The sequence below is a fragment of the Drosophila sulfurigaster genome, chromosome 2R (genome assembly GCF_023558435.1).
Source record: "Drosophila sulfurigaster albostrigata strain 15112-1811.04 chromosome 2R, ASM2355843v2, whole genome shotgun sequence".
NCBI classification, from domain to species: domain Eukaryota; kingdom Metazoa; phylum Arthropoda; class Insecta; order Diptera; family Drosophilidae; genus Drosophila; species Drosophila sulfurigaster.
In genome coordinates this window covers 37,394,452-37,413,500 of record NC_084882.1, presented here as the reverse complement: position 1 = coordinate 37,413,500, position 19,049 = coordinate 37,394,452, and the positions used below count along the sequence as shown (strand labels likewise).

The window sequence follows — 19,049 nt, the reverse complement described above, 5'->3', positions numbered from 1 at the left end:
TCTATATGATCGTTTTATTTGAACACTTGTGTTTTCTGTCATTCAAAAACAATCCAAGATAAAGCACGTGAAGATGAACTTGCCCCAAAAGCAAGAGTTTATTTAGGAATAAACGTAATTTACTTTTTTGGTATCATTGACCCAATAATTTTTTAGAGCACAGTCCACAACATATGAATCACAGATTAAGTATTCATATATTATCGTGTTGACAAGCTCTTCATTGCGATAAGCTTAAAAGTAAAGTATTTCAATTTGTATTTTTTCAACAATTTTATAGTAACATCGGGATGGGGCGCGTTCCCCTGAAAGTATTTTATGATGAACCATCTCTTTCTAAATTAAATAAGATCAATAGTCGCTATCATAACACTTTTGTATATATTTATAATCTAAAAAAATAATAACATAACATACGAAACCATACAAATATGTTAATAATAGTGTTTTAAATAAATGAGTAATATTCAAAATAAAAACACCATAACGAGAGGACGTTTCTGCGAATGCGTGTCGATGATGATGCCAGCGAGATAAAACGAAATAAATATTACAAATATTTGAAATGAACGACCACACATTAGCGAGCACGTGACGAGTGAGTTTATAGACGTATGAAGGGGGAATGAGAATATGAGTTTGGAGGGTGTTCCTGAGTACAACCACAATCTGCAACCGCACGCATTTGCTTTAATTAATAAGCCAGCCCCTAAACTAAACTTTGGATGGTTTCCGTGTCCACACGAAATGTGTCATAATTTCTATTTATGGTCAGGCATTGTGGGCACGTCGCATTTATTATGATTTAATTTAATAAATTACAGCAGCTCCTCAGTGAGCATTTGAAAAAATTGCTACGACAAGCTCAACACGCAAGATAGCAATGTTGGTAAGCATTTTTTAAAATGGAAAGCTAATTAAGTAATAATTTGCCTAATGCAAAAATTACCCAGTTCACGAAATTTTTCCTAACACAATAAAAAAGAGTTGCGTGCCACATATTAGCATACATACATACTATATATGGAATGCGCACTCGAATATACTGGTATATGAAAACAAGAATATTGTTCATTGCTTTACACAAATGGCATACTTCACTTGGAGTAATGGTAAAAGCCTTAGACAATTACTTCTCCTCTGGCAAAACAAAATAAAAGGATTATTATTGAATTCAGAATGCTATGAAAACTTCTTAATAACTAAAAGAGAATTTTTTGTAGTATTTAATAAATCTCACTGAACGTAAACATAACTTTATTCAAAGAAGTAATAGAAATTTGATATCTCTGCGTAAGTACCATTAAAAAGGTCATCAAATGGCTCATATATCCAGATAAAGTCTGAATCTGTTAAGGGCTAACTGCTAAATTGCATAAATAACTATAGTAATACTTGGTCTCAGATATATTAAGATATCTGATTACACAAACAACAACATAAGATGCAGACTCGCGAATTTTATTACAAAAATTAAGAAAGAACAACACCTCCTATGCAGCTGCAACATTCGATTCGTATTCAAGGTTTAAGCTGATACAGAAATAAAGATAAGGCACATAAAAAGTAACATTAAGCTATTTAAAGTGCCGTCAGAAAAGGGTCGTAAAATACATATAATAAAATCAAAAATGCCAGCAAATTCAAACATAATGATTTCATCTAATTATAGCAGAGATGCAACTCTTGGCTAATTCAGTTAGCCTTTAGTGCGGAAATGCCGCAAACACTTCTCAGCAGTCGCAACCGTCAACACTTCTTGACAGTCCACTCCAGACACAAAGGCCAGCAATCCAATGCCCAAGTATGACAGTCTATGACTACTGCTGAACTTCCTTTAACTTCAAGCAAGTTGTCTAAATTTAGATACAACTGTTGCTCCTACTGTGCCTTTTATAGTCTTTGATCTTGAAGCAAATGTTGTCTGTTGGCTTCTCGACTGGCTTCTTGGCTGTCCGCTTGTCTTCTTGTCTGCCTGTTTCCCTGCCTGCTGCCTGCTGCCTGTGTATCCGACTGACCATCAACAACCTAGTCAACGTTAATTGTCCTTTGGCATTCCTTCTCGTCATCATCGTCGCGGCTGAGTCGTCACAAGCTTCTGCAGCTAATGCGCTTGGGAGATCTGTAACTTAGCTTGAAACCGACAACAAACAAGCACAACAACAAATATAATTGGTGTTTTAACGTATTTTGTGTCTATATTTAGATCTTAACATGAGCAAACGCATTGATTATGTTACTCAAATTACAGTAATTTGCTTTAAGAAGACATTGGGTGTGCCAGAGCTAATTAATGCATAGGTAAACCAATAAGTCGTTCCTATTTCAAAAATCTAACTTAAATGCCAGCTCCTTCATAATTTACAGGTGAACGCAACCCATTAATGTCTGTATTCATATATTTTTAAATTATTTATGTTTTTAATAGGTCAACGAAAAGTAAAAGCAAGCGAAACAACATCTGCGGAAGAAGCAGTGCTTTAAATGCAAATTTTATTGTGTATAAATTAATAAAGAAGACAAGTAGTGCCCAGTATGAAATGAACAAATCACCTGGTTACTCAATTTACATAAATGCCTAATAAGTTTTTATGCATATTAATTAAGTCATAAAAAAGGAGCATTAAAAGGAGCCACAAACAAAACTTCTTTAGTGTGCTTCAACTGAAACAATTTCCCGATTTATGTTTTCCATTTATGGTTTAGCTGAAATAAACGAGCGCAAATTATAGCGCAATCTATATAATACATATTTATACTTGTAAAACACACACACACACGCTCACAGGCACACAGGCAAGTTGTTACTTCTAATCTTAACAATGGAAACTTTAAATACTTTTTGCGGCATAGTTGAACTCAAAAAAGCTATCTGGCTATCCAACGTGTCGCTTCTAGGAAACTTCCACCGGCCGAAAAGTTCAAATAGATAAACATCAGACATCCACGAGTCTGCTAGATCGTGTGTTTTTGGCTTACCAACTCTGATTTATAAGAGCGCAAATTAGAAAACTCTGAAGTATGTAGAAAATATGTATTGAAGAATTTAAGTGTCTAAAAACTGTTGCTCTCAGCCACTTGAAATATTTTGTCGGCTAGAATTTTGAAATCCGCTTATATCCCAATACACAGCAATCAAATCAGTTTAGTCTTAATTACAAATTTGATTGTTTTGGCAAACTGGTTTTTACAGTTGATGCTGCTCAAGTTCAAGACCCAAAGCACAACAACTTGAAACGAATAATCATGAATTGAATTCAAGTTGAAATCGAAACGCAAATTTGCTACCGCGTTGTATTCAATTGATCGAGGCTTTCATGTGTTGGCGTTGCGATGCCGGCAAATTGTCGGTCAGTGGCACAAATTTTAGGCAGGGTGTGCTTCAAAACAAAAAAAAAAAAAACACAATAAAAATAAATAAAAAGAACATGAGGAAATTACAACACCAAAGAAATTGTGACACGTCTGCGACAAGTTTATAAAAATTCAACGATCGTCTCAGCTGGAGCGAGTTTTTGCACTGGATTTAGTTTTAATGGTCTGAGTTTAACATATTGTCTATATGTATGCATAACCAGAGATGGGTACAACAGTCTACGACGTTTTGCTTTGATTGTTGAAATTTGCTTGTTTTGTTTTTTTTTTTTTTTTTTGTATTTGTTTTGTTTTGCTTTGCTTTGCTTACTTTGCGGTTGTTTTGGTAATTTCTCAAAAATAATTAATTTCGGGAGAACTTTCTATTAGCTGCCGTCATCATTGTCATCGTCCTCATCAGCATGCTTTTATAGAGCCCAGCAGAGAAAGTTCTGAGAGTCAACCGCTACCACCAATATTTGTGACCAACTCGGTTCCGGCCAATTTTCAGTGTGAGTGTGTAGTCCCCTCAAAATGTGTTTCAAGGCCTCGAAGCAACGCTTACTTTATGCAGAATTTGACGTTCAAGTGTTTTTCTTTATTTCTTTTTTGCTTGTTAAGTGTTTTGGGGTTTTTTGAGTTGCTTATCTTCGAAGCCTCCAAGTGAACTCATCCAACTCAAACACAAAAATTTACTTAACTGTATCTAGAATAAATTTCGTAACTTTATTATCTGTGTGAAATGCATGTGCATGTGTGTTTTCAGGCATAATTTTTGAATCTTCGACTTGTTGGCAAGAAAAAAGAATTTAAGAAAGCTGAAATTCATGACTCATTGGAAGATTTTCAACTTGGGAGTTGAGAAGTGTTTCTTTCTTAGAAATTTATCGCACTTTGCAATTTAGTTTGTTTGTCTGCTCAGATTTATCCTTATTTATTAAGATTCGTTAATTATTGTGTTCGTTAACCTACATCGAAAACCACAAATTCTTTAGTATTCTGCGTGAACTTTTCCATTATTGTCAGCTTAATATTATCACCATTTCATTTTATAGCCTACTACAAATTGAAGTCTCACAAAATTTAATAACATGACAATATTCTTCAGACAATTATTCCACAAACAAAGTGACCCAGATAAGTAAAATAAATATTTTGAATCCTGAGGGCTCACTCACATTTAAAATAGCTTCAAAATCAAAATGAAAAATAATTTCAAATATTAAACTGAAAAGTTATTGCCGTTGCCCGATACTTGGCAATATTGAAAATGTGCCCATTATGTTAATTTAATGCGTGTGATTATTGAAAATCATAAGAACATTTTTATAGTCCGCACATTTTAAGGACGTTGACAAAATCGGTCTCTCAAAGGACGTGGTGCTCCCATATTATTGTTGTTTCTATTTCTGTTGTTGTTGTCGCATTATTATTGTTATTACCAATCAATTTGATCAGTTCCAAAGTGACAATAATTCGAAACAATTTATTATTTAAACATTTGTATAGCTGGCACACACGCACCCATACAAATATGCATAGACAAGCAAACACACACACACACACACGCATATCGACGTTCTGTCCTCACCATTTAGAAATGCAAATCACGTGCTCGCGTTAAGAGCCAACACAGCAGCATCAGCAACGACAGAGGTATAACATTGGCTATTGACGGCACCTGTGCTAGGTATTTAGGCCTGAGATTCAGATGCGAATATACAAAGATACCTTGATGCACAGATATATGTATGTATCTATGTATGGATATTTTCATGTCACCACCTACACCTACTTCATACACACCCACACACACACACACACACACACACACACACACACACACGCACACACACACATTGTGAGAGCGCAATATTGAGATTTTTGTCTATGGCATGAGCGTTTATGACTTGAAAGCCTTGAAAACAAAATCAAGAAAAAAAATCTCTGCGCCCTACACAGATAAAAGAGAATTTAAATTTTATATGCGCCCTAGGTTCGCCTGTTCGATGAAATGACGAGCAAAATAAATGCGCCTGTCAAAGCTTTCACCCCGCCGCCACAGTTGGAATTAATTTGGCACAGATTATTTTTATCTTTATGTTTATGAGAAAATCGTCAGGAGGATTTCAATTTGGCACACTGACACACTGACAACTGGCAACTCGCAACTGGCAACTCGCAACTGGCAACTGGCAACCGCTCAAGCAACAAACTCAAATCGCTGCACGTTCATCGTTGATATGGCAAATTGGCTTTCGGGTGGGCTTAGACGATTTGAAAAATTCCCCAAACGATCCTAGCAGTACAGAGGGCAAGGTCAACGAACTATTCCAAATTAAGAGACTTTAAATAAAGCAGTTAATGTTCATTTAATTAAAGACACGTGAATCACTTGTTGAGTTCTCTGCGAAAGACGACGCTGTATTATACAAACTCTGGTTACGCAAACAATAACAAAACAATAATTTTCCGCAATAAATCACGCAAACCGAGATCAAAACAAAAGCCAAAACGAAATGAGTAACTGCAGACTAAGCCGAAGCTGAAGCCAAAGCCAAATACAACAATCAGCTGAGGGCAACCCCAGCCGAATCGACAATCGCTGGTTGAGCTTCTACTGATGTTGCTGGTAGCCGACCAATCAACAAGCGCAAATACAGCGCCAAAAAGCCGAGTCCGCTGACCAGAAGAGTCAACTCACACTTCTTGCCCTCTTTTGGCCGAAATGGGCAGCCGGCAGAAACCAGAATCGGAGAGAGCAGCCTTGGCAAAAGCAGAAAACTCAAAACGCAAAGCGCAAAGACAAATGGCGACAGCGAAGTCAGCGTCTGTCTTGAGAATCTCCCTAAACAGCTGAACCAGGCTTACAATTTATGCCAGACGCTGCGCAGTTCACTTCGACGCCGACTTCGACGTCAACGACGACGTCGCGGCTTCGACGTTGGCGCTCGATCTGATGTGCTGACGCTTACACCGGCAGTGATGGAGGGCTTTTGCGTAAAGTGAATTAAAAGTTGCGAAAATCGCCAGCGTCTCAGTTCAGAGCCGACGACGCTCTCAGCCCTCGGTAGCCGCGCAGTCGCGGTCGCTGCCGGAGCCACCGTCGCTGCCGCTGCCGCTGGCGCTGCAAGAACATTATTACCAAAAGAAATTTACGCTGACTGATTTGGCGCTGCGAGCGGGGCACGAGGGTATATAAGAACCTGGCCCTGCTAACCATTCGGCAAACTCTCGTCTCGGTCACGCGTGCGCCGTTCAAGTGCAGCTCTGGATATATGGGAAGTTATCCTTCGGAACGAAAGAACTGTGTAATGCATTTCAACGCAATGTTTTGCAAGACATTTCAATCGAATTTGTAATATAAAAGAAAACTATATATATTGTACAACACTTAAATAAGTTCAAGTGAAAAATTGTTTTAAAACGTTCGGTGTAAAATTTGCAATAAAATTGTGCAATAACATACAAATATCTTGATAATTAACTTTAAACGGTGAGTGAAATTTGATAAATATTGTCATTTTACCAGATATACAATAATAGTGTACATACAGTCTTTGAAGATCGTTGTCCTCTTCTTAATTGAGTAGCTTTATTGATACGAATTCTAGACCGTGATTCATTTCCAACGTTCTTGGAACCGTTGTGCTTCATATCCACACGCTATTTCAATTTGACCTCATCCTACCTGAACCCCAGTGACATAAAACCAAAGCAAACAAATTTTCGGATCCACTTTAGGGTCCAGTTCTTCGACTAGTCAACAGCGTGCGTTCCGCAGAGCAACATTTATATCATTTTATGTCACCCTAAAGCCTTCATCAACGTGGACCCGCCATTAAAAAAGGTTCATGGGAAATACAAGGGATCGGGTGATGCGAAATCTGAAAGGACTGTAAGTCAATATAGTAAAAAGAGGAAACCTCAAAGTCAAACAGAGACTCGCAGCGGAGCAAAAGCATTAAACTACTGCTCTTTAATAGACTTTTATTGTTAAGCAGGCCAAGACACGCACAACTTAGAGTCAATTTGGTAACAGCAAAACAACGCACAAAAAAACTTGCACGCATTTGAAATTGAAGGTCCCTTTGCCTTTGCCATCTGCATCCCTTAGTCCATCATAGTGGAAACAACAATGTAATGTTTAATTGACACCATTGTTCGGGCAACACTTTTTGCTCCATTTAACAGCATGGCTTGCTGCTGCGCGTTGACAGGCAAAGAAGATAACGACCAGAGGGAGGCCATGTCTGCCCATGTCAGCGGCCAGTCCATCAGTCACTTAGCCCGGGCGACATTTTGCCTCGATTTTTAACAAGAGTCGGGAGTAGCCAACCAGCTAGTCAGGCAGCCATCGAGCCATCGAGCCATCGAGCCATCGAGGCAGTGAAACATTGAAACAGTCATCATCGGCAGTGACCAGTCACCAATTCCGAGCACGTCGTTCAAATTATTATTATGCGCAAATCGCAAAGGGATCTGCAGAACTCGATGTTATAGCTCCAAGTTTGGACTGCCACTCGACTAGACAATCAAGAAATTTAAATTTGATTCGTTGCGCAAACTGCCCAAGGAGCTACAGCAGCAACAATGCGCACTCAAGTGTCAAATGTAAGAAAATCTGGAAGGAGTAGGCATACACTTTCGTTCTACGAAGTCTTAATACTCTTAAATGTTTCCATCCTATTTCAAATGAAACTATCAAAATATTCTCAGAAGTTCATTAGACGCGCCGATAAGCAAAATACACATACCATCTCATTTCATTGTTCTTTTTATTTGCTATCGAATTAGAATGTTCTCTGCGCGAATAAAAACTGTACTTAAGCACTTCAATTCAATTGAAACCCAATTCTTGGGCTGCCAACATTAAAAACCTTTTTGCAGCCTCCATGCGACATCTTTCGCTCTTTCTATTCGACTTTTTATTCTCTCTCTGTTCACTACAATTTCAATCGCTGTTGCTTTCGTTGTTGGTGCTGTCTGTTCACATTGAAATTTCGCTTGGCATTCTGCTTTAGTTTTCTGTATTTTCATAAATTAAATTGTTTGTCACAGGACAGTATCGACATGAATGTTTCACTCTGCATCTCTTTTGCCGTTTCGCTTGACATTTGCTCCGATTTATGTACATACTGATCTGAATTGCAGCGTCTAAGCTGTAGAGCCTCAGGTGGCTAGGCACTTAGCACTGTCATCCATAAATCAATCATGGGCTTGGCATAACGCAACCTTGGTCAGTTATTGAAAGTGAAAAGTCTGACAACAACTCCTTTTATGTTCTCGTACTGGGAACTTAAGCTGCAAGGACTGTCTCAAGTGAACCGCGTTTAACATTCTTATTATTATTTAAACTTCAGTGCCTTGCGAATACAAAATACAAATGCGAGAAGCAATTCACCTGCTTAATAAAGTCATTCAGAACTAGCCAATCCGGATGGTAATCTGCAGCGATTTATAAACGAGAATTTCGCACGCATTGATTACCACACTTTCTTTACTTTCTTTTGGGTCTCACATTTGCATAGATAGACATCAAGCAGATAACCCAGAAATCCAAATCCAAATTATGTGAGAACAGTAATGGAGACAACAAGTCCCTAATTTATTAATTTAAATTCCATACATACGCGTACAACAGAAAGAGAGAAAATAATAACACCAACAACACCAAAAGCACATTTAATATTTTTATAATACTTGCACATGCCAAATAAGAACGAAAAAAAAAAGAGGGAGAGAAAAATGCCTTACAAAAAGTGAAATGAATTCTCAGCTTTGGTCATTACGAATTCTGATGGCTATCAGCTGCTCATTGTATTCCGGCCGTAACTACTCACTTGTCACTTGTCAGGTCCAAAAATTATGCTAATTTTATGTGTCAATTATCTGCCAATAAGCACAAGCACCAGCTCAGTTGTAGATAGCGAGGGAGCGCTATGTATAGCCTGAGCAATTGGCTATATTTTTGTGGGTTACTTGGCTCCTCAACCCAAGACCCAAGCCTCGACCGAGCTGAACACGAGCCCAACACGGATTCGGAACCCGGACTGGAGACCGGACCCTCCCTACTTGTGATGTGTAAACATGATTTGTGCCACTCAAGTCAACGGATTTTTTTTTTTTTGCATTTTGGGTCTATTGGATAAAATTTGCATATTTTGTACTTTATGCAAATTAATTGTCTTTCAAAAACAGGGACTGAATCGCACTGAACATAATAACAGGCTGTGAAGACATTTATGCTACGTACATGTGTTATACGAAAGCCAATTAAAAACTCACCCATTATATTTCAACTCACTGCTGCTGTTCGTATTGTTATGATTAAGCTCAACTTAAGCAGCAGCTCATCAATCAAACACAAAGAACCCAAATATTTGTGCCAAGTTACGCACATTCTGAAGATTTGTCAAGCTCCATTACAAAGAAGTGAAAGGTACTCTCTATAGTACTTGGATATTTCGCATTCCAGGTACTTGCTTGTGCCATTTGGACCTTAAAAGAAAAAAAATAAGTGTTGTTTTTTAGAATCAGTTGCGTTTATCTTCACAATGCAAATTGGAATATAAAGCTCTATTCAGTTTCAATTACACTTGGAAAAATGTAACGAAGCTTACGGAGACTAAACAAGCAGATAAACAAACAAATTGTAAGTTTTGCAATTGAATGTCATTGCTTTTGTCTTGGCAATACAAATAAAATTAGCAAAGCAATCGTAAGTACATAAGTATTGTTCAATTAAAGTTCAACTTGAACTCTGCATAATGTCGGCAGACAGCTGGCACGCGATTTCGAGAAATGAGGTAATCGATTAGGTGAACACGCACGTAACACAGCTACTTGTATTTCAATCTGTATTTGTATCTACCATATACATACCCGAATTTCTCGAGTTAGATAGCTAGCTCATATTGCGTTTGAGCACTTGCTAATGTGCTCGCTCATGGAGAAAGTCAAGATGTTGATGCCGACCACACCTTGGTCGTATGAGCTGAGGCTGAGACTGAGACTGAGGCTGAGGCTGGAGATAGAGCCTAAAGAGACTTCTGTACTGGGGTAATTTTTGTGTGGTTTCTCGACATTCATGTCTCATGAATCAGCATTTCTTTATTGTTGGGCGTATCGTTGTTCGCAGCTGCTTCACAGTTGTTCACTCGTAATGTGAGCAGAGCTCGAGCCACTTGTCGGTCACTGTCCAGCAGTCAACAATTTGTGGATCAAGAACTTCTGGCCAACTGGCATTTGATGCCAATTACCATAGGATTTACATAAAAGCTTCCATGTTAAATTTATTTAAAAGAAATAAAAGTATACATAACTGTGCAACATTCAGAAAACTACACACACATACATTACTCAAGCCTGACGATAGCCAAGGAAACGTCAGACGACAGCCAAAAGAAAAACCATCAACATGAACTTACATTCAAAGCAACAAAGCCAGTAGCAATCGGCAACAGGTGTAGGCCAAGATACAAGCCAAGAAACCAAAAGGTTGACCACTGGCCCGTCCCTTATCTAATAACAACGGCAACTTGACAGCGCATAAAAAGGCAACAGCAGAGAGTGTAAAACAGCCCCCAAACTGAGGACACTAAACATGGGCCCATGTATTCGAACAGGTCTTAAGTTGTTGCGAGACACAGATGACAATTTGGCTAACCTAACAGTCAGTCCACTTCGATCGTTCGACTTTTTTTCTTACCACTTCCGTCCCAATCTGAGCTCGGTCTTTCAGTGTAGGTATTGGCAAGTGTTCGCATGTATTTGTTACGTGTCAGGACCCCATCTTGTCATTGTGCAAATTTACACTTTTTCACAGTCCACTCAGTCGGTTGGGGAAATCTTCGAAATTGTGGCTTCAAATGCGCCACCGAAAAGACAACCAATTTTGTATTAAGCAATTTCCCATGGGAATCAATAGCAAATTAGTTGAATGAAAAGGTTCGCTTCCCAGTTGCCTGTTCATTGCCTGAAAGCTTCCTGATGGGGTCATTGCAAAATACGATTCCATGACTATGACTGAAAACTTATGAGCATGTCCAATACCAACTCTGGGAGCAAATTAAGTAATTATGCAGTTGACTTGCCGTTTTTGCAATTGCCCAGAGCTTCTCGGTACCGGCTTCTCGGCTCCCCATCCATTGTCAGCTATTTAAGCCGCTTTGCCATCAAAATCGGACTGCTGGGCACATGTATGTACACATACCAATTTCGGACATAGTCCAAAAATTGCAGTGCCATTCACTGAGCGAATATTGGCCATTGGTAGCGTGTTCCATTTTGCAGACACTGCAACGTTTGTCTTTAACAAAATTATAGCTACGCTTCTACATGGCAATTTCTAAACCCTGGCCATGGTTCTGCTTCAGGTCGTAGGATCCGGGCCAGAAACGAGAGGAAAATGGCTGAAATGTGCCAAAAACTCTCGATTCTCAATACTGAATGCCTATGCCTGCAACTGACGCGATATCTCGAGCTAGAGTTGGGAGTTTGTCTGGCAGTCAATAGTCAACTAACTGCATCAACTGGCTGCCAAGCACGACTGGTGACTCTTTGGCCCTGTCCAACTGTCTCTCTTCCTCCCATTGCATTGCCGCTCTCTCTCTCTCTCCGTCGCATGGATTCTCATTCTCCATAACCTCTACGGCATCATGCCGGTATCGATATAAGGCATTACCTGCTAAACTGTTTGGCAGCATCACAGGTAGCATGTCAAACAGTTTTGCAATTGTTTAGAAATTGTCTCTCGTGCAAATGCAATTTTCTTCAATTTCATTTGGGCGGACATTGCACATTGTAGCCACCGTTGGCCCAATGGCTGGTGAGGCTGACATTGTCTGCCAGCTGGCAGCAGGGCTTAAGCCTGAGCATCAGCCCAGAGCCAGAGCCAGAGCCAGAGCCTGAGCTTGAGCCAATTCCTCGATTGTACTCGCACTCATATATCTGAAGAGACTTTAATCTATTACAAACAACGAGTGGCAGATTTGTTTTCTGAAATGTAAGCATGACATTTAAGTTATTTTCTTTTTTGCATTCTGCTACTTTTCCACATTGCATGGCAACATTCAAGGGACACTGAAAGTCTTGCCAATTGACAAGTTCGGCGTACGGACGACCATAGCAAAGGGCGTTATTTATTTATGGAATCTCAAATAAATGGGGCAGGCAACTAGATAAGGTTCAACTGCATCGTCACTGTCTTTTTAGGCTCGAAGATATTGACATGAGTCGCCACATCGATGTCGGCATTGTGTGTGTTCATAGATTAGTTTGATTTGATTTTTGTAATTTCCGGAATTGTGGATATAAATAATAGTTAGTAAGTAGAATGAACATAATTCATAAGCTTGTATACAATACAGACTTGATTCGTTTTAAGACGAATGAAAAAATGACAATACGTTATACCTTATGATATAACTACTACTACAAATGGCTCAGACTATTATTTTTCATCAATTATAAAATATTTATGTTGATTCCGGCAAACAGTTTAAAATCATGATTAAGAATAATCTTGCCAATTTTCCGATTAAACTACAACGATTTTATTACTCAAAGCTTTTGGTCAGGCTAACAAATATATCAAAGCCAAAAGCCTCAAAGAGTGCCGAAAAAAACGTCAGCAAACAGCAGAAAAACGTTTTGATACGACCAGCAACAGTGAACAATGACCCAATGTTGACATTATAATACGCATATTCGAGTATGTAACTAGTGAATCAACAACCGGAACACCCGAAACGGCAACAACTGAAACAGCCGGAACAAGAGGCCGCAGATGCCGCAAATTTCAGTGCATGCAGAGACAGACAGAGAGGGAGAGAGAGAGACTGAGAGGGAGAGGGAGGGAGCCAGAGAAAAATGTAATAAAAAGAAATACAAATATATATGTGGATATATATATGTGCCGACGAACATTTATAAAAGTATGTGCATGGCCAAAAGGGAAGCATCATAAAAAGACAAGAAAAAATGAAATCATATAAAAGACATCAATGCGAAACTATGGGATTTAAAGGCGCTTTAAATTGGCCAAGAATATGCAAGGGCATGGCTCATAAAATTGCGGTTTCATATCAAAACCTTCATTCTAAGAGTACAAATATGGGGCAGAGTAACACAGAGAGAGAGAGGGAGAGATGGAGAAAGAGTGGCTGCAACAAGAAGAGATGGGCGGTTAAGTCCTTTGAGTGACTGGTCAAATGCTCGTACTTTTACAAAACAAGTATTTTATGTACGAGTAATTCAAAGTTAACGATGTGTAAATACTTAGGAGCTTAAAGTGCAAAACCAAAGCCACAGCAGCAACGACGACGACGACGACGATGGCGATGGCGGTGGCTATGGCGTCGGCTATTGCAAACTAAAACCGCAATTATGACAACAGGGTAAGAGCACTGATACTGCTGCTGGGCGAGACTTCGCTACACAGTATCCAACTCAGAATAAAATTACATAGTTATCTACAGTGCATAGGCCAAATGATGCCGAAAGCTATGATTTGTCCTCCTATAGCTGTTCCGGCAAATTGCATGCACAAATGAGACACATTATAGCTAAAGGAGCGCAGCCAGAGCCAGAGTTCGACCATCAGACCTGGACCGACTGGTCGACTGACCATCGACCACTGGCACACAGAAAAACCGACCACGACAATTACCCGGCAGTAATTTACTTGAATTAACACCCTGACTAGCTCAGCGCAGTCAGTGCTCGTCCAACTTTATAACTTCTTTTGCAGTCTGCCGTCAGCAGTCTGCAGTCTGCAGTCTGCATCCTGGACAATAACAAAAATGCCTGCATTTAATATTGGAACGACCACAAGAGCGGCCTTGGACTGCACTTGGCCGCGTTGTTCGGACCAACCTGGCCATAAGCATCGCTGGGCGTCAGCGGCATCAAGCTGCAAGACAATAAATTATCAAGTGACTCCGTAGCTAGGCAATTAGGACGCTTTTTATTATTTCTGCGTCGTGTAGTTGGTGATGTTGGCATACAAAAATAACAAGCCACACTGAATTGCAGCTGTGCAGGTTGCAAATTGAATTTAACACCGACGCTTCTGGCCGAAGGGCATCACAAATCTATAAGTTGATAAGAAGGCTGTGTACATAACTTACGAGTATGAGCAAAAGTTGTATTCATTTTAATACTGGCCATTTAACATATAATTATTTAGTCCCATTGTGCAGTGACTCGTTCAAAGCAATTCGCTAGTAATGCTGTAAAGTCTTTATCACTTACGTTGGCCAGAGATTTTAAAAGTTGTGCCCATATAAAGTAATACACAACATATGCACATACACATTTGCACTATGTTGGAGATATATGCTGATTTATATCTAATGGCTAGGCCTGAATTTTATGTAACCAACAAATTAAAAGCATTTGCAAAAGCGAAAGTCAAATAAATATAAAACTAAATTGCTCGAAATAAAACTTTTGCGCAACTTTAAGCCGCAACGGGGCAACGGGGGACCGGGGGGATGAGAGGCTAAAGCAAGAGAGGGAATCACATCAAGTGAGCAAAACAGATTTGTCACAAAACCGCAACAGCCAGTAAATCAGCATAAAAGGCGAGTGCAAGTCAAAACATTTCAGAAATTATGACCCGCCCAAAGGGCCGCCGCAGCATCAGCCGCAAAGGGAGGCGCGAAGAGGATGCAGTGGGTGAGTTTTCCATTCAACGATAATTGCCTCTACTGTGGGTGGTTGGTGCTCCAAGAGGCAACGAGGAATGCCAAAAAAGCACCACAAGAGAAACAAAAACAAAAAGATACACTGAGGCAAGCAGCGAGCTTAAATGTGTGTGTATCTGTGGGACTTTGGGGCTGCAGCATTTCATAAGTACAATAATTGCTCCATTTATATATAAACATGTATATGCTTGCGTGTCAGTGTGTGAGTGTGCGTGTACGTGCATGTGTACGTGTACGTGTGTACGTGTGTGCATGCAATGCACAAAAGATGCAAATCAGTCAGACAGCCGGACAGAGAACAGACGATTATACAGAGAGACGGACTTGCCGCAACGCTGCAAACATAAATAAGTTGTATGGCTCAGCCGGCGCTTGCACTGGCCTCCTTGCAGCTTATCCGCCCTCAACCTTCTTCCCCCCACCGCAAACATGACCATCGTATTCATAGGAACAACAGGAACAGAAACAGCAGCAACAACAACAACAACGTTCACTTGTCCACCACAACTCGACTGTATAGGCTTGAGACTGCGCGTTACTGTTGATGCTGCTGCTGCTGCTTCTTCTTCTGCTGTTGCTATTGCTATTGCATTGTACTGTACATCAACCGAATATGGGATATGGTGGAGTCATCGCATAGCTGAGGCACGAGAGCATAACAAACATCTTGTTGTTGCTGCAATTCTTGTTGTTGCTGTTGTTGCTGTTGTTTGTTGCTAGCTCACTTGAGCAGACAGTCGACCAGCTAGTGACACTTCCGTTAAGGCATTGTTTTAGCTTTTTTGGGCTTTACTCGTACGAGCACACACATAAGAATATTCATGAATTCTCATACATTTTACATATTCATTGCAATACGACAAATGAACACACATACAATATATTACATATGTAACTCATGCAGAATACTCTCCACTTGTGAGTTCCATTTTTTTAACGCAATCTCGTAAAAACATAGCAATTAAATGCTTTACTCGAAGCTTATATGTAGCTCTATAGTTTCAATGGACATCTTGTTGCTTCAATGCTTCATAGCCATATTTATAGCTGGACAGCTTGATGCTTATTAAATAGTTGCTTGCAAAATTTATTTGTTGTGGCAACACAACACAAATAACACATTGAATTTGAATTTTAGGCTTTACACACAGTTTGTCCTTTATGTTCAGTTCGACTTAGTTTAGTCTTACAATATGACTTTTATCCGAGCATTCTTTTAATAAATATTGTGAATCTAGAATGCAGACAAGAATGTTTCGTGCTGACAAAGATTAAAAACGGTGAATGATATGTCAAAAGCATAACACTTTCAATGAACTTTAAGCTCAAGAAATAAATATGAAACTGCTTGATTAGAATTATCAACCATTTAAAGAAAATCAAATCAAACTCCTTGCAAAGCGAACTATTCACTCATGCAATGGAACCACAATGGAGCCCTGAATAGCCCCTTAGTTGCCTTGGATGCTTTTTGCCATAACTCATCCAAATCATTTCCAGCAACTTATATTGCTTCTCAATTTGGTGTTTGGTTGTGTGCAAGTGGCACGGAGCTTCAAGCATCTAAATGTTGACTATAGAAGAGCGTGTCGGATGTACCATGTACCATCGTCTTCTAGCTACTTATATGTTCGAAAAATGTTCTGTCATTTTGACAACATATACGAGTACATACCAAGCTCTGGCTTTGTCTTACAAAAGTAATGCAAAAAGCGAAAAATAGAAAACGAACATCAACAAAGAAGCAAGAGACTGAATTGAAAAGCGTTGAAAAATGTGAAGATGAAGCGTCTAACAGCAGGAGATATCTATGTATGTGCTTCAGCCATAATGAAATTTACTACACACTCACATATCCACAAAGAATTTGTGTGTGAATGTGTGTGCGTGCTACAGTAAACCGCTTATCAAACGCAGTTATCTAGCTTGTTGACATCTTCACGCACAAATTACAAGCGAACTTGCGAGAAGAGTAGAGCAATAAAACGAGGACATATTTGTTCCATTTATGTAGACAATACCCGAGCCCTTAGCCTGAGCCAAAAGCTCAGAAGCTCGGAATTTATGCAAAGTTGTTGCCACGATGATAAATGTACATATGTATTTAGTTGCCTCCTAAGTCCCATGCAAAACTAAACAATTTATTGTGCAATTCCACAAATTGCAAATATGTTCCCTAAACATCAAATTTGTAAAGCAATTTTGATTTGAAAATACGTGTGTAGAGTGATAGGCCACTAGCCAATTTTATGAAAGTGCAAATGAAATATTTATGACTACAAAAAATCACATACAAAAAAAAAATGCAAAAAACTTTGTCTGACCCAAGTCTTCGACTGCGTTCTGTCTGCGCAGCAGCCCACTTATTTAAGCATCCGTTCACCTTGTGAGGAGCACAACCATCCACATTTATCCACATACTTTTACATCTTCATACTGATGGATCTACCATATGTATATACGTTTGCCCATATCGGCAGTTGCATATTTGCCCAGCTTGCGGCCTGCATCCAAAAGAAAGAAGATGTGCCCAACAATCTGACTATTGTGAGTAGCCTACAAGATGCACGCCGCATTCTACGAATTGTTGTGTTAATGTTTGTAGTTCGACGATGTATTGTTGGGCAGTACTTTTCAAGTGAGCAGCTTAAGATACAACATGGGAAAGATATTGTGTCATTGCTGCATTGCTTCATTTTATATTTTAAAATGATGACTTGCAAATCTGTGGTGTTACTACTTATTGTGCATATAGTGAATATCGAGTATCCGCATTTGGTTGAGTAAACAAAGCTTTTGACTGAAATAGTTTCGCTTTACATTTACCTCACTTTGAAACCGCTTTTACAGGATCATCGAAGCTTCGTTCAAAGCTGTGATTGTAATTAAATCGTTTCGAACTTTTTTTTGTGCGACATTTTCGTATTTTTAATTTATCTTTTGATCAAACTATGCGAAATGCCAAACAACCAACTCAAACAAAAATATGACAACACTTTTCCTTCTGTCAAGAAATGCAATAAACGTTATTGCAATTTGAACTTACCGTTACGTGAGTGAGGGGGGAAGGTAGTATGGTCATTGAAATGTGGATGCGAAAATGTACAGAAAATTGTTACAGATAAACAAATGTTTGTATACGAGTATTGCCATATTTTGGTATTTATTGAGTTTTCCTCTTACAATTACTCAGCGGATATTACTTCCTCTCCCCATTTTTCTGTCTTTTGCCCATCGTTTACTTGGGCAAGTTTGTGTCAGCCTATGGGGAGAATTTCAATTCTTTATGTCCATTGACACTATTCACAGTAGTTTATCTCTTCAATCCTTAGCCTAGAGCACTTTAATGCTCTCGTGGAAAATATGCTTAACTCCTTACTTGGTACTCTGCTAGTCAATTTGATTGGCCTCAGAGAGGATTTAATGTAATTAGAAAAACATTTTAATTGAAGTGCTTGGTGTAATTTATGGTGAGTTTTATCCGATTTATGGCTTAAGTTGAGTTAAATTCAACAATTCTTTTAGGAGAATGAAGGGCTTTTATCTACTGAAAGTTATATTAAAATTACTTTTTTAAGTGTGCAAGTGCATAGTTGTTATTCCCATTCTACCTTCCTTTATCCAATTACGTTATGTGGTAGAAAAATTGACCGAAAGTACTGGTCAAAATATCTTTCAATTGTTGTATATGTTTAATTTATAATTTCAATTGCGAATAAATCGAGTGGGGTAATGAAATACTCTACACAGCACCTTTAACCACAATGAATTTACTTGTTAATAGTAAATTACTAAGTTTGCAGAAGAAAGTAATTGCCAGTTGCTTTTGCTGCAATGATTTTGCGGAAATTCAATTAAAATCGTTTGTTGTATTTTGTTGTGTTGCGCTGTGTTGCGTTGTGTTGTTTTGTGGCTGTTGTTGTTGCCACCCCAACTAAATTAAACTAAACTCAATGGAGTGATATGTATCTAAGGCGGCACTGG

General features: G+C 39.0%; 1 protein-coding gene and 2 long non-coding RNA genes across 4 annotated transcripts in view; 2 read left to right on the top strand and 1 right to left on the bottom strand.

Annotated features, from left to right (window-relative positions):
* LOC133839239 (uncharacterized) overlaps positions 1-19,049 on the bottom strand; it is a 75,425-nt gene that overhangs the window by 41,867 nt on the left and 14,509 nt on the right. Inside the window, exon 2 of the long non-coding RNA XR_009894076.1 lies at positions 9,643-9,855. This is a non-coding gene — a long non-coding RNA (uncharacterized LOC133839239). The remainder of the gene's footprint in view (positions 1-9,642; positions 9,856-19,049) is intronic.
* On the top strand, positions 426-2,728 carry LOC133838829 (uncharacterized). 2 transcript variants are annotated; one of them, XR_009894004.1, is made up of 4 exons: positions 426-889; positions 954-1,293; positions 2,207-2,367; positions 2,429-2,728. It is a non-coding gene; the product is annotated as an uncharacterized LOC133838829 (long non-coding RNA). The 2 variants fall into 2 exon arrangements; XR_009894003.1 differs by having other exon boundaries at positions 2,252-2,367; positions 2,429-2,723.
* The window catches only part of LOC133839214 (serine-rich adhesin for platelets), a 47,826-nt gene continuing 35,358 nt past the window's right edge, over positions 6,582-19,049 (top strand). The window contains exon 1 of the mRNA XM_062270619.1: positions 6,582-6,850. The gene's annotated coding sequence lies outside the window, so the exon portion shown is untranslated. The remainder of the gene's footprint in view (positions 6,851-19,049) is intronic.